This window comes from Narcine bancroftii, chromosome 1, assembly GCF_036971445.1.
Source record: "Narcine bancroftii isolate sNarBan1 chromosome 1, sNarBan1.hap1, whole genome shotgun sequence".
NCBI classification, from domain to species: domain Eukaryota; kingdom Metazoa; phylum Chordata; class Chondrichthyes; order Torpediniformes; family Narcinidae; genus Narcine; species Narcine bancroftii.
The window spans coordinates 260684898-260697821 of record NC_091469.1 but is presented as its reverse complement, the minus strand read 5'-3'; the positions used below and the strand labels follow the sequence as shown (position 1 = coordinate 260697821).

At 42.0% G+C, this 12924-nt stretch overlaps 1 long non-coding RNA gene across 1 annotated transcript in view; it reads right to left on the bottom strand.

The window, feature by feature from the left end:
• Positions 1–11645, bottom strand: part of LOC138751339 (uncharacterized) — a 65686-nt gene extending 54041 nt beyond the window's left edge. Inside the window, exon 1 of the long non-coding RNA XR_011349847.1 lies at positions 11531–11645. This is a non-coding gene — a long non-coding RNA (uncharacterized lncRNA). The remainder of the gene's footprint in view (positions 1–11530) is intronic.
• Positions 11646–12924: the final 1279 nt, after the last annotated feature.

The window sequence follows — 12924 nt, the reverse complement described above, 5'->3', positions numbered from 1 at the left end:
TTGATTCCTAAAATAGACAGGGACCCATTGAAAATGTCTTCATATAGGCCTATTTCTTTATTAAATGTAGATTATAAAATTATAGCGAAGGTGTTAGCGAATAAACTTGCCAAATATTTACCTCAGTTGATACATATAGATCAAACAGGTTTTATTAAAAATAGAAATGCGTCTGATAATACCCTCAGATTGATAACACTGGTCAGTGCATTGAGACAGCAACCAAACCACCTTATGGTGGTTGTGCTGGATGTGGAAAAAGCCTTTGATAGGATTGAGTGGAATTTTTAATTTAAGGTGTTAGAGAAGTTTAACTTTGGCCCTTATTTAATTGGTTGGGTTAAGGCTTTATATACAAACCTAGTTGCTAGGGTGGTGACAAATGGCCAAATTTCTTTACCATTTAAATTAATGCGATTAACTCGACAAGGTTGTCCATTGTCACCAGCCTTATTTGCATTGGCTATCGAACCGTTAGCTCAGACAATAAAAGAGAATGATAAGATTAAAGGAATGAAAATTGTGGAAGATGAATATAAGATTAATTTGTTTGCAGATGTGTGTTGGTATATTTGACAGAACCAGAACAATCTTTGAAATATTTACAAGATTGTTTGTTAAAATTTGGGGAGTTGTCTGGATATAAAGTAAATTGGGATAAGGGTGAAATAGTGCCAGTTGGGGATGAAGATTATTCAGAATATAAAAGTATGATAAAAATTAAAGTGGTCAGAGAGAATTAAGTATTTAGGGGTAGTAGTAAATGCAGATTATCAATCTTTATATAAATTAAATTATGTACCTTTATTAAAAAGGATTAAAATTGATTTAATTAAATGGAAAGATCTGCTGTTAACATTAATTGGTCAAGTAAATTGCATTAAAATGAATATTTTTCCTCGAGTTCAGTATTTGTTTCAGTCAATACCATGTTTACTTTCAAAAGGTTTTTTTCAGGATTTGAATAGAGCAGTGCAGGAATTTTTATGAAAGGGAAAGTTAGCACGAGTAGCTTTGCATAAACTTACATGGAAATATGCATTACGTGGATTACAATTACCTTATTTTCAAAATTATTATGAAGCAGCTCAGTTGAAATTTGTTAGTAGATTGATGGATGTGGACCAACCTCCGAATTGGGCAAAGGTGGAAATGACTTGTATACCTGAAGTTGAGATACACCAGTTTATATTTAAGTGGAATGGGAATTTATTGCGGGAATGTAATATGTCGGTACTAAAACATTTGTTAAGGATATGGGTTAAATGAAATATGGTTTTAGGATCAAAGGGTAAATTATCAATCCAAACCCCGTTATATCATAATCAGCTTATTCCTTTTTCAATGTTCAGTAATCATTTAAAGAGATGGAATTCTAAGGGTATTAAGATACTTCAGGACTGTTTTGAAGAAGGCCAGTTTTTCTCCTTTTACCGACTGAGGGAGAAATTTGATATATCTGTAAACTCTTTATTTGTGTATTATCAACTTAGAGCTTTAATAAAAGATAATTATGGTAAAGAGATGAATTTACCCATGTTGACAAAATTTGAGTCTTTGATTTCTTCTGTACCTAAGAAAGGTTATATTTTGGATATGTACCAATTGTTACAAGATGCGATGGATAAACCGGATTGGGAGAAATCTAGACTTAAATGGGAAAGTGATTTAACCTATATTTTTCCCTAAGATAATTGGGAGGCTATGTGTCATGATAGTGTAACTAAAGTGACAAATGTACGATATGGAATGGTTAATTATAATTTTTTGCATCAGTTATATTTGACTCCAGAGAAATTGAAAAAAATATGGGTTTAGTAATTTGGATTCTTGTTTTAAGATGTGGATTATGTATTGGAACTTTTTGACATGCTGTCTGGTCTTGTGTTAAAGTACAACCGTTTTGTGAAGGAATTAGATTGGTTATGGAAAAATTATTTAAGATTAAATTGCCATTAGACCCATCGATTTTTTTTGTTGGGATATATGGTTTCAAATTTCAAATTGCATTTGTACATCTAGTGCTGTCTGTAGCTCGAAAATGTGTAGTTATACTTGGAAAGATAATGTGGAGATTAATATAACATGCTGGCATAATGAATTGAGAACGTATTATTATGGAAAAAATTACATGTAATTTGCATGATAATTATTCATTTTTTGTTAAAATGTGGTGTCCTTATTTGGAGTATAAGAATTTGGAAACACTTTGAAATATTCTTTATATTAACTGTATTGTTTTTATATTTGGCTCCCCTTTAGGGAGCTGGCTGAAGGGGTGGGAGGGTGGGTGGGGTTTTTTATATAAAAAATTGTTCTTCACTTTTCTTTGTTATGTTTAACTGTATTTTGAGTAAAGTCTTTAAATAAAGTTTTCCAAAAAAAAAGGAGGGCTGGTCTGGGTAAATAGATGGGAGGGGTATGAAGAGATATGGTCCAGGTTCATGGATGGGAGTGGTATAGAGGACTATGGTCTGAGTTCATGGATTGGAGGGGAATAGAGGCCTATGGTCCAGGTACATAAATGGGAGGGGTATGGAAGGCTGGTCTGGGTAAATGACTGGGAGGAGAATGGAGGGATATGGTCTGGGTTCATGGATGTAAGGGGTATGGAGGGCTGGTCTGGGTACATGGATGGGAGGGGTATAAAGGACTAGGGTCCAAGTTCATGGATTGGAGGAGTATGGAAGGCTGGTCCGAGTACATGGATGGGAGGGGTATGATCCGGGTACATGGATGGGAAGGGAATGGAGGGCACTGATCTGGAGACAGGCCATTAAGATGAGACAGAATAATTGTTCGGCACTGGAAGGACTAAAGAGCCTGTTTCTGTGCTATAGTATTCTATAGTCCCTACTCCAAGCATAAATGTTGGCCTTGAGTGGTTCCAAAAAAAAACAAACATTTTATTTTTAATGTTAGTATGAAATGCTTCCCAATAGTATTTTATGCCCCTTTCTGATGCTCTGCTTGACCTGTGTCCGACAATATTTATGTCCCTCAGTGCTATGTTGTATTTAGCTTCCTCAATCTCACTTTCCTTTTTTTCACTAAATTCAGGACCATTCCTATCATTCAACAGTTCTCTTACTTTGCCGTCCTTGGCCTTCCTCCTTAGTGGAACATGATGGTACTGGACTATGATCAGCTGCTTCCAAAAAAACGCACAGCAGCTCCCAATTATGTCTCCTATGTGATAATTGTCATACTTTGCCCTCTCTCAACTTAGCATTTTCCCATAACTCCAGGCTTATCCTTACTCATGCCTAACTTAAAACATAAGGAATCTCGATCATTATTCCTCAAAATGCTATCCTCCTCAAACTCTGATAACCTTTCAGGCTCTTTACCCAATAGAAAGTCTAGTATGACCCCTTTCCTGGTTGGACTATTTATATGCTGCTTCAAGTAATCCTCCTGGATGCACCTTAGAAATTTTACCCACCTTTGGCTCCAAGGAAGTCCAAATCAACTTTGTTGCCTTCACATCTTTCCGTAATCCAAATACATATATGTTCCTCCACCCTTACAGTGACTATTGGAAGCTCCATAGATATGTCTGTCCATGATCTCATGCACTTGCAAATTGGACGAACAACATCTCATCTTCCTACTGGGCACCCTCCAACTGGATTAATATGGATTTCTCTGGCTTTCATTAATGCCCCCCACCCCCCACTCAACCCTTACTTCTCCTGTCGTCTTTCCCCAGCTCTCGCTCTCTCCCTTTTCCTTGTCCTTTTGCACAGACATGATCATCCTTGCCTCTCCCCTTATTATATCCAATTAGCACCTTCTGTTGGTCTGCATTCCTCCCCCACCCAGCACTGTCTGAATTCTGAGATTTTCTGAAATTTCCTGTTTTTGACTCATTCTGCTTATTCCTTGAAGAGGGGCTCAGGCCCAAAACGTTGGCAATACGGTATATCTTTGCTTTATATGGATGCTGAAAAGACCAGCTGAGTTCCTCCAACATTTCAGTGTGTTTTGGCCCATAGAATAAACTTATCACTGTGATTGCACCTTGCTTATTTTTAATCTTTACTCCCATTGCCTTCATTGGATGAGCCCTCACTGAGTGCAGCTCTGACACTCACCCTGAATAGTAATGCAACCTATAACATTCTCTCTTTTTCATTTATAACATTAAAACCCCTGCACATTGAGTCGCCAATTCTGTCCCTCTTACAGTCAAGTCTCCACAATGGCACAACATCTTAATTTCATGCACTGATGTGGGCTCTGGGTTCATCCCCCTCATCCTCCTTCCATTAAAATAAACACACCTCAGCCTTCAGTTACATTGCATTTATTTACCCGTCCCTTCTCACTTTATTTTTTTTCCTCATCATTCAAAGTTTTCTTACTTTGCCACCCCTGTCCTTCCTCCTTACTGGAACATGCTGGTACTAGTAAATGTAAATGCCATAACATTTACTACCCCCTCAACTCCTCTGTTTACTGGCCTGCTGCTCTGGATTCCCCCCTCCCCACCCCCACTAATCTAATGATACTGTGGCATGTTTTGTATTAAAAGGGAACTCCCCATCCTTTGTCAACTGCAATTAGGAATAGTTAATAGATGTTAATCTAATGGCTAGGTCAATAATGCTGCTGTGGCGGTACGCCATTAGGCAGGTGAACCAGCCCCGCTTATCACGCACGCAGTGGGACAGCCGGCCAAAATGGCGCCTTTGGGGGTTTCCTCCCGACTTCGGCACCGGGCTCAGAAGCCCGCGCTTGGGGACCCACGTGACGCCCCCAGCGCGGTTCTCAGCCAGGTCCAGGCTGGGAGTATAAGAACAGCCAGGCAGCCTGCAATAAATCAGTTTTTGCTCACTGAACTCAACCCGTCTGGTTGTGCGATCCTTCAGTTAGCAGTGTAGCCGCCACTACAATTGGTGACTCTGACAGGTTCAAATGTCTTTGAACCCAACATGAACGACACTTTGATCAACGCTACAGCCATCAAGCTTCCTGACTTCGAGGAGGAGTCACGTGATGGAGTAGTGGCCGGACGGTGAACTCCAGCCCTCTCCAGAAAAGTCGGGAAAAACAAAAGAAAACACAAAGGCACAGAAATAAAAGTTACAGAAAAGTGAGTATAAAGGTGGAAAGAAGATGGCGACAAAAAAAGAAAAATCGAAAGCAACGGTAAGAAGAGAGGAAGAGAAGACAAAGGAGGAAAAAGGTGAAGGCCTTACCTGTCCGAAGAGGCCCGCTGCGGAGAGAGAAACCCGCTCCCTCAGGTCAGTAAATAATGGACTACAAAAATGGCTCGCAGAGCCGAGTAAAAGTGCGCAACCGCGCATGCGCGATACTTCACGCATGCGCGATGCGAATGAAAAAAAACACACCGACGGGAGGGGGGACCAGCTGGGGAGTCGATCTCCACAGCCGGCAACGACAGCTGCAGAACACCTGCAGCAAGAAGAGAACACAGAAGACAATAGAAACAAGAAAGAAGAGGAGGAAAGGGCAACAAAGAAACAACAGATGGTCAACCCAGAGGAAGAAGAAGAGGAAGAGGAAGAGTACAGGGAAATAGAAGAAGAAAAGAAAGGCAAGGTAAAGGATATACTTGCTCTTATTAAAGGATACATGGAGTCATTTAAAGAATGGCAAACACAGGAATTTAAGGATTTAAGAAAAAGAATAAACAACACAGAAGAGAAAATAAATAAAATGGAGATGACCTTAACAGAAATGGGAAAGAAAATGGACAAGATGGAAGAGCGGGCAGTAGCAGCAGAAATGGAGGTAGAAGACTTAAAAAAGAAATTGGAGAAATCTAATAAAAAAACTAAAGAGACACAAGAACTACTAGCTCAAAAAATAGATACAATGGAAAACCATAACAGAAGAAATAACATAAAGATAGTGGGCCTTAAGGAAGATGAAGAAGGCAAGAATATGAGGGAGTTTATAAAAGAGTGGATCCCTAAGACCCTAGGAACTACAGCAAGAAATGGAAATAGAAAGGGCACATAGAGTATTGGCCTCTAAACCACAACCACAACAAAAACCAAGATCTATTGTAGTAAAATTCCTAAGATATACTACAAGAGAAAGGGTACTGGAGAAGACAATGGAAAAAGTAAGAGAGGGCAACAAACCACTGGAGTATAAAGGGCAAAAAATCTTCATTTATCCAGATATAAGTTTTGAACTCCTAAAGAAGAGAAAAGAGTTCAATACAGCAAAGGCGATTTTATGGAAGAAAGGGTATAAATTTATACTAAAGCATCCAGCGGTATTGAAAATATTTATTCCAGGACAACAAAACAGACTATTCTCGGATCCAGAAGAAGCACGAAAATTTGCAGAACAATTACAAAAATAGACTGAGGGAGGAAGACGGGTAATGAGAGTTAAAATGATCACGATTGATATGTATGTGGGTAAAGACAAAAATAGACTGAGGGATGAAGACGGGTAATGAGAGTAAAAATGATCACGATTGATGTGTATGCGGGTAAAGAGGTATAAGAGTGAATAGAGACAATGAGCATACATGAATGTATCTGTACTTAGAGGAAAATATAGATAGTATAGACAAGAATTAATAAGGGAAGGTAATGGAATAGAGAGAATAAGGAGGGAATTAAAAGAGTGACCTTTGTGACATATGAAAAGTGAAATCTTTTCTGGGGGAGGCGGGGTGGGGGGAAATAGCGGTCACTGCAAAATCAGTTGACGCTTGCGAGTGGATTCGCAAATCCAAATGGAGAGGGGAGATGTGGTTGTCCGACAAGGGATAAAGGACAACTCAGGAGGTGAAGGGGAGATTGGGGATAAATAAGATAGAAATAGGAGAATAAGGAAAATGTTGGATGTTGTAGGAATGTTGTCTTATAAAGAGTTGAAAATAAGAAAACAGAAATGGAAAAGGAGGAAAGGTAATGATGGAAAAACGGAAAGAGAAGATAAACAAAATATAAAAGGGCTACGCTGAACTATATGTCTTTAAATATTAATGGAATACATAACCAAATTAAAAGGAAGAAACTACTAAATTTAAATGAATAAATGTATTCCATTAGAAAAAATAACATATAGGTTAAAAAAGAATATTGAAATATTCGAACAAGTTTAGGAGCCTTACATTAAATACAATAGCGAAAACCTACCGGGGACAAACATTACCTAAGTTGATGGAAGGAGAAGGAAAGAAAAGAATGGACTCAGTAGAATTTCTGGTGTAATTTTGTTGAATGACAACATTGTCTGACTGGCTTAATGCAACCTAGATTGTATACCTAAAATGGATGAGAGGGGGGGTGGGGGGGTGGTTTGGGAGGAAAGGGGGGGGGAGAAAAAGTCACTGTATATGTGTGAAAAAGAAATAGTGTATATCATGGCTAATGTGATTTATGGTGTGAAAAATAAAAAAATTTAAAAAAAAAACAAAAAAACTTCCTGACTTCTGGGTTCAGGAGCCAGAGACCTGGGTCAGCCACGCAGAGGCTCAGTTTCACCTCCGCCAGATTTCATCGGATTCGACCAAGTTTTACCATGTGGTCACCACCCTGGACCAGGCCACCGCTAAACGAATGCTGCACCTCGTTCAGCACCCACCCACGGAAAATAAGTATGGGACCATCAAGTGGGTGCTCACCGGCTCCCTCGGCCTCTCCAGGTGTCAGCGTGCTGCTCAGATGCTGCACCTCGACACCTTAGGGTACAGAACCCCAATCGAGTAAATGGAAGAGATGCTCGCACTCATGGGTGATCACACCAACTGCCCACTCTTCAAGCGCATCTTCCTCGACCATCTGCCTGATGACATTCGGCCGTTACTGTCGCAGGAAAGCTTTGTCAACCCTAGGAAGGTCGCTCAAAATGCTAAGGAGCTATGGCTTGAACGATTCCTGGAGGGCTTAGCAGTCCAGCAGGTTACGAGTCACGGGCATGACCACGCCAAGCTTTCCTCTAGTGCTGGGTGGAACACCCAGCCCCTGCAGGGGCCTCAAAGAGCATAGCCAGAAGCAAGTCATCCATTTCAGGCCTCTGCTTCTTCCACCAGCTCTCGGGAGCCAAAGCTTGGAAGTGTTGTCAGCCCTGCTCGTTCCAGGGCAATGAGCAGGCCGGCCGCTGTTAATGGCTGCGGCGTCTGGCCAAGAACACAGTCTCCTCTACCTGTGGGATTCAGTCAGCGGCTGATGCTTCCTCGTCGACACTGGGGCCCAGATCAGCGTCATCCCGGCCACAGCCTTAGAGTCCAAGAACCGGCCTCGAGGACCTCCCCTCCGTGCAGCCAATTCGAAGGAGATCGGATGTATGGAGACAAGACCGTCCACTTCCAGATAGACCAGCGGAACTTCTCGTGGAGGATCACCGTTTCGTCCCTTCCAACTGCCATCCTGCATGTCAATTTCCTCCTCGGCCATGGACTCCTGATCGACATTTGAGGTAGGCGTCTGGTAGATGCCCGTACCTTCCAATCCATTCGCCTCAACGCCTCCCACACAGAGCAGCCGCAGATGGCCACGGTCATCACGCCCAAGGATGAGTTTCAGCGTATCTTGGACGAGTTCCCATCCCTACCCATGCCTCAGTTCTCCACAGCCTCACCATGCCACGGGGTGTTTCATTACATCCCCACCCAAGGCCCGCCGGTCCACGCCAAGGAACGCCGTCTCCCGCCGGACAAGCTCCAGATGGCGAAGCAAGAGTTCTCACATCTGCAGGAATTGGGGATCATTTGACACTCCGACAGTCCTTGGGCCTCACCACTCATTACCTTTTCACAGTGGTAGACCGCACCACTCGTTGGCCTGAGGTGATCCCGATGCCAGATGCCTCCATGGACTCCTGCTCCCGAGCGCTTTTGAATGGTTGGATTGCCTGGTTTGGCATCCCAAACCACCTCACTAGTGATTGGGGCATTCAGTTCACCTCTGTGCTCTAGGCACAGCTTGCCAACAGGCTGGGGATCGAGCTACATCACACGCGGCCTATCATCCACAGGCTAATGGGCTAATCGAACGATTGCACTGCCAACTTAAGTTGGCCCATCTCACCAGCCCCGACTGGGTGGATGAGCTGCCTTGGGTGCTCCTGGGCATCCGCTCAACACCCAAAGAAGACCTACAGGTGTCATCAGCCCTACCCGGTGAGTTCATCGACGCACCTCACAACCCCCAGCAGTCACCACATGGTCTACTTCCCTGCCTCCGGGCTCAGTTGGACTCCTTCACACCCCCACCGCCACCCAGACACGGCACACAGGCCTCGTACGTCCCCAGTGAGCTGTACTCTGCGGAGTACGTTTTTGTCAGACGGGGCCCGTTCATAGCACTTCGACAAAGACCATAAAAAGGGGCCATACAAAGTCATCCAGCATTCAGGATCCACTTTCACATTGTACATCGGTGGTAAGAGGGAAATGTTTACGGTGACAGGTTAAAGCCAGCCTATCTCGACCCAACCGAACCAGAAGTTGTGGCCCAACCCAAGAAGCGAGACTGCCCGACAAAAAAGGACATTGGCGCTGGTTCTGGGGGGAGCTGTGGCAGTACGCCATTAAGCAGGTGAACCGGCCCCGCTTGTCACGCACGCGGCGGAGCAGCCGGCCAAAATTGTGCCGTTGGGGGGTTTCCTCCTGACCTCGGCACCGGGCTCAGAAGCCCGCGCTTGGGGATCCACGTGATGCCTCGGTGACATCGCGGCCCCCCCAGTGTGGTTCTCAGCCAGGTCCGAGCTGGGAGTATAAGACCAGCCAGGTCCGGGCTGGGAGTATAAGACCAGCCAGGCAGCCTGCAATAAATCAGTTTTTGCTCACTGAACTCAACCCGTCTGGTTGTGCGATCCTTCAGTTTAGCAGGGTAGCCACTGCTACAGTGCTACATTTATTTTAAAGTATATGTATTAAATTTAGGGATTTTTGAGAAAAACAATCTGACGAGGTCTCTAAATCATGTGGGACAAAATGATCTAAGTGCTCTTTATCTCTGGAACTATATGTTTGCAACTATTATTTGATTGTAACACATCTCGGGGTTTGAAGCACCCTGCACAAACTTTAGCCAGCAAATATTGGGAACACTGAATAGTCAAGTCACATTTTAGAATTTTATTTTAAGCATTAACCTCGAAATATTAGGAGTCACTCAACAATTTTCTTTAAGTCTTCACTTGTTGTGTCTTTACAATTGAAATGAATTGGATTCACTGGAAGGGATAAGCATGATCCAATTTGTCTTACTTTGCAGTTGTATCTCTTTAATATGCCAAAGATAGTGGATGGGAATGTCAATCTCTGACCCCTCAACTGATTGGCAAACCTTCATCCATTCTCATTTCACCCGACTAAAGAAAGAGGTAAGCACACACCGGCGGTTTCTGAAGACGCTGGGGTCAAGTGTAATGCAAACATGCTGGAGAAACTCAGCAGGTTACGCAAGATCAGTAGGATGAAATTGAGAAGGCTAACTGACATTGCAGGCCTGGGCCTTTTGTCAGGTGCATGGTCGAAGGTGGACACTGTCTCCCAAACCCACCCACCTGCCTTGCAAGCACCTCCAGCCCTCCTGTGTAAGCTTGTCATTCGATGAAAGTATGCAAAGTGGAACCCAAAGGGACAATGATGAAAGATAAATGCAGTCTCTTGCTGCCACTAGATGGAGTAAGACGCTGAAGGCATGGCTCCAACCTTTTTTTAGATTTTTCCCTTTTTCTAACAGCCACCGAAGTTACTTTTTTTTTCATTAGACTGGCTCTCTCTGTAACAGTTTTTTGTTTTATTTGCAATGGCATCTCTTAGAAGTGGGTGGGGGGGGGGGGGGGGGGGGAAACTTCAGGAAGCTTAAAACAGGAAAAATGGAAAGAAAGATGGAAATCTTGAGGAAGATCCTAAAGAAACTCCATCAACAGTGGAAATAATTACCGAACTCCTCGAGAAAATGTATTCTAAACTGGATGAAAGATTGTTAAGTGTAGAATTGACGCTTAGAGGTTTTGAAAGTAAACTGGCTGTCCTGAATTTGAACTTAGAGACTTATAATGAACAGATCTCTACGCTGGTGCAGAGTGCAGTCAAGCATGATCGAGGGTTAGATTCTTTGGGCAGACTTTAATTTCCACTACACAGCAACTTGACAAGTTTTCAAGGAAAGTGTCTGATTTGGAAAGTTGCAGTCACAGACAGAATCTATGCATTATTGGTTTGCCTGAAGATACAGAATCTGGTGACCTAAGTAAATTCTTTTTGAATTTTTTGTTCGAGGTATTTGGGAGAGTTGCGCTACAGAAGCCTCCTATCTTGGACAGAGCGCATCGGGCTTTAAGAATGAAACCTTCCCCAGAGTTAAAGCCTCAACCAGTGATTCGGTGTCTGCATTACTTTCAGACCAAGGAAATTATAATTCATGAAGCACAACAACAGAAGAAGCTTAAATACAAGGAATTTGAATTCTACATTATGGAGGATCTCTGCCCTGCAATTCTTACTGAGAGAGCACAGTATAAAGCAGTGACAACCAAGCTGTGTAAAAGGGAGTCCCAATCCTCTTTACTGTTTCCTACTCACTTGAGAATTACGCCGAAAGATGGTCCTCGTAAGTGGTTTCGATTGGTGGTTGACTCATGGAAATTCTTGGATCAGCAGCCTTCTACTTCACAATTGCTATGAATAGTTTAATTTAACTGTGGTTGCTTTATCTTTGATGGATTTATTAGTGTCCTGTGAGGAACACCCTGTTATGTTTGGAAGATGTGGACTGGTTAATTTGATTTAAAGCATTTTCTCTTGGTCGCTCTGTAACTTTTTTTAAATATCTTTTTTAGTTGATGTTCTTCTCTTTTTTACTTTTCACACTATGAACCATACTGACCAAAATACACACAAACATTTCCCTCTTGAATATACACAGTGTCATTTTCTCCCCTTTTCCCCCCTCCCTTCCCTCCCTCCTTCACCCCCCCTCCCCACCCACTCAACATTCAACATATAGGATAGATTAAACCCATTAAACAATGTCATCACACAATGAAAATAAACAAGAAATTTGTGTCATCCACTTTTACATACTGGGTCAGTTCATTTCGTCTTCCAGGTACGGTTCCCAAATTTGTTCGAATACTCTGATGTTATTTCTTAAATTATATGTTATTTTTTCCAATGGAATACATTTATTCATTGCTATGTATGATTGCTGTATTCTCAGGCTATCTTCTAATTTCCAGGTTGACATAATACATTTTTTTGCTACAGCTAAGACTATCATAATAAATCTTTTTTGTGCTTCTCTTGAGGAGATCTAAAATATCCTGCTGTTTTCAGCTTTATGTTACTTTTCAAGTTAAAATGAATGATATATGTTAACTGGTTTGTTCGACCTTGTGGTTTTCACACAGATCATCTTGGTTTGTAACTTTGTTGGTTAATTCCTGCTTGTTTTGACTACATTATATTGGGAACCGATGTATCATTTTGGTTTTTTGGATCTTAGCCAGCTAGAGGCAATGGGGGTTGGGATGCTAGATAGCTTGCTATCCTACTATTGGATAGTTTTTGGGTCTTGTTGGGGGGGGGGTGGGAATATGTAGATTAGGTTTTTCTTTCTGAACTGCCTTGGAATTTCAACCTTCAGTTTACCTGCTACATTGCCTTGTTTTCTCCATGGCCTCTCTACCTCCCTTCTGATGTGACTTTCTCTTGCTCAATATACATTGTTCTGTCATAGACTTGCGCTGTATTTAAACATGATGGATGACAAGGTTTTTAATCTAGTATCATAGAATTGGAATGACCTAAATAATCCATTTGAGCACAAAAAGTTTTTAAAAAAAATGTGTTTAAAAGGCTTCCGGCTAACATTATATTTGCTCAGGAGATGCATTTTTTTTCATATATGAGGGGAGGATAGTCAGTGTTTTTTTTAAATTTGGAAGGGCCAACCATTTCATTTCTCATCCCAACCT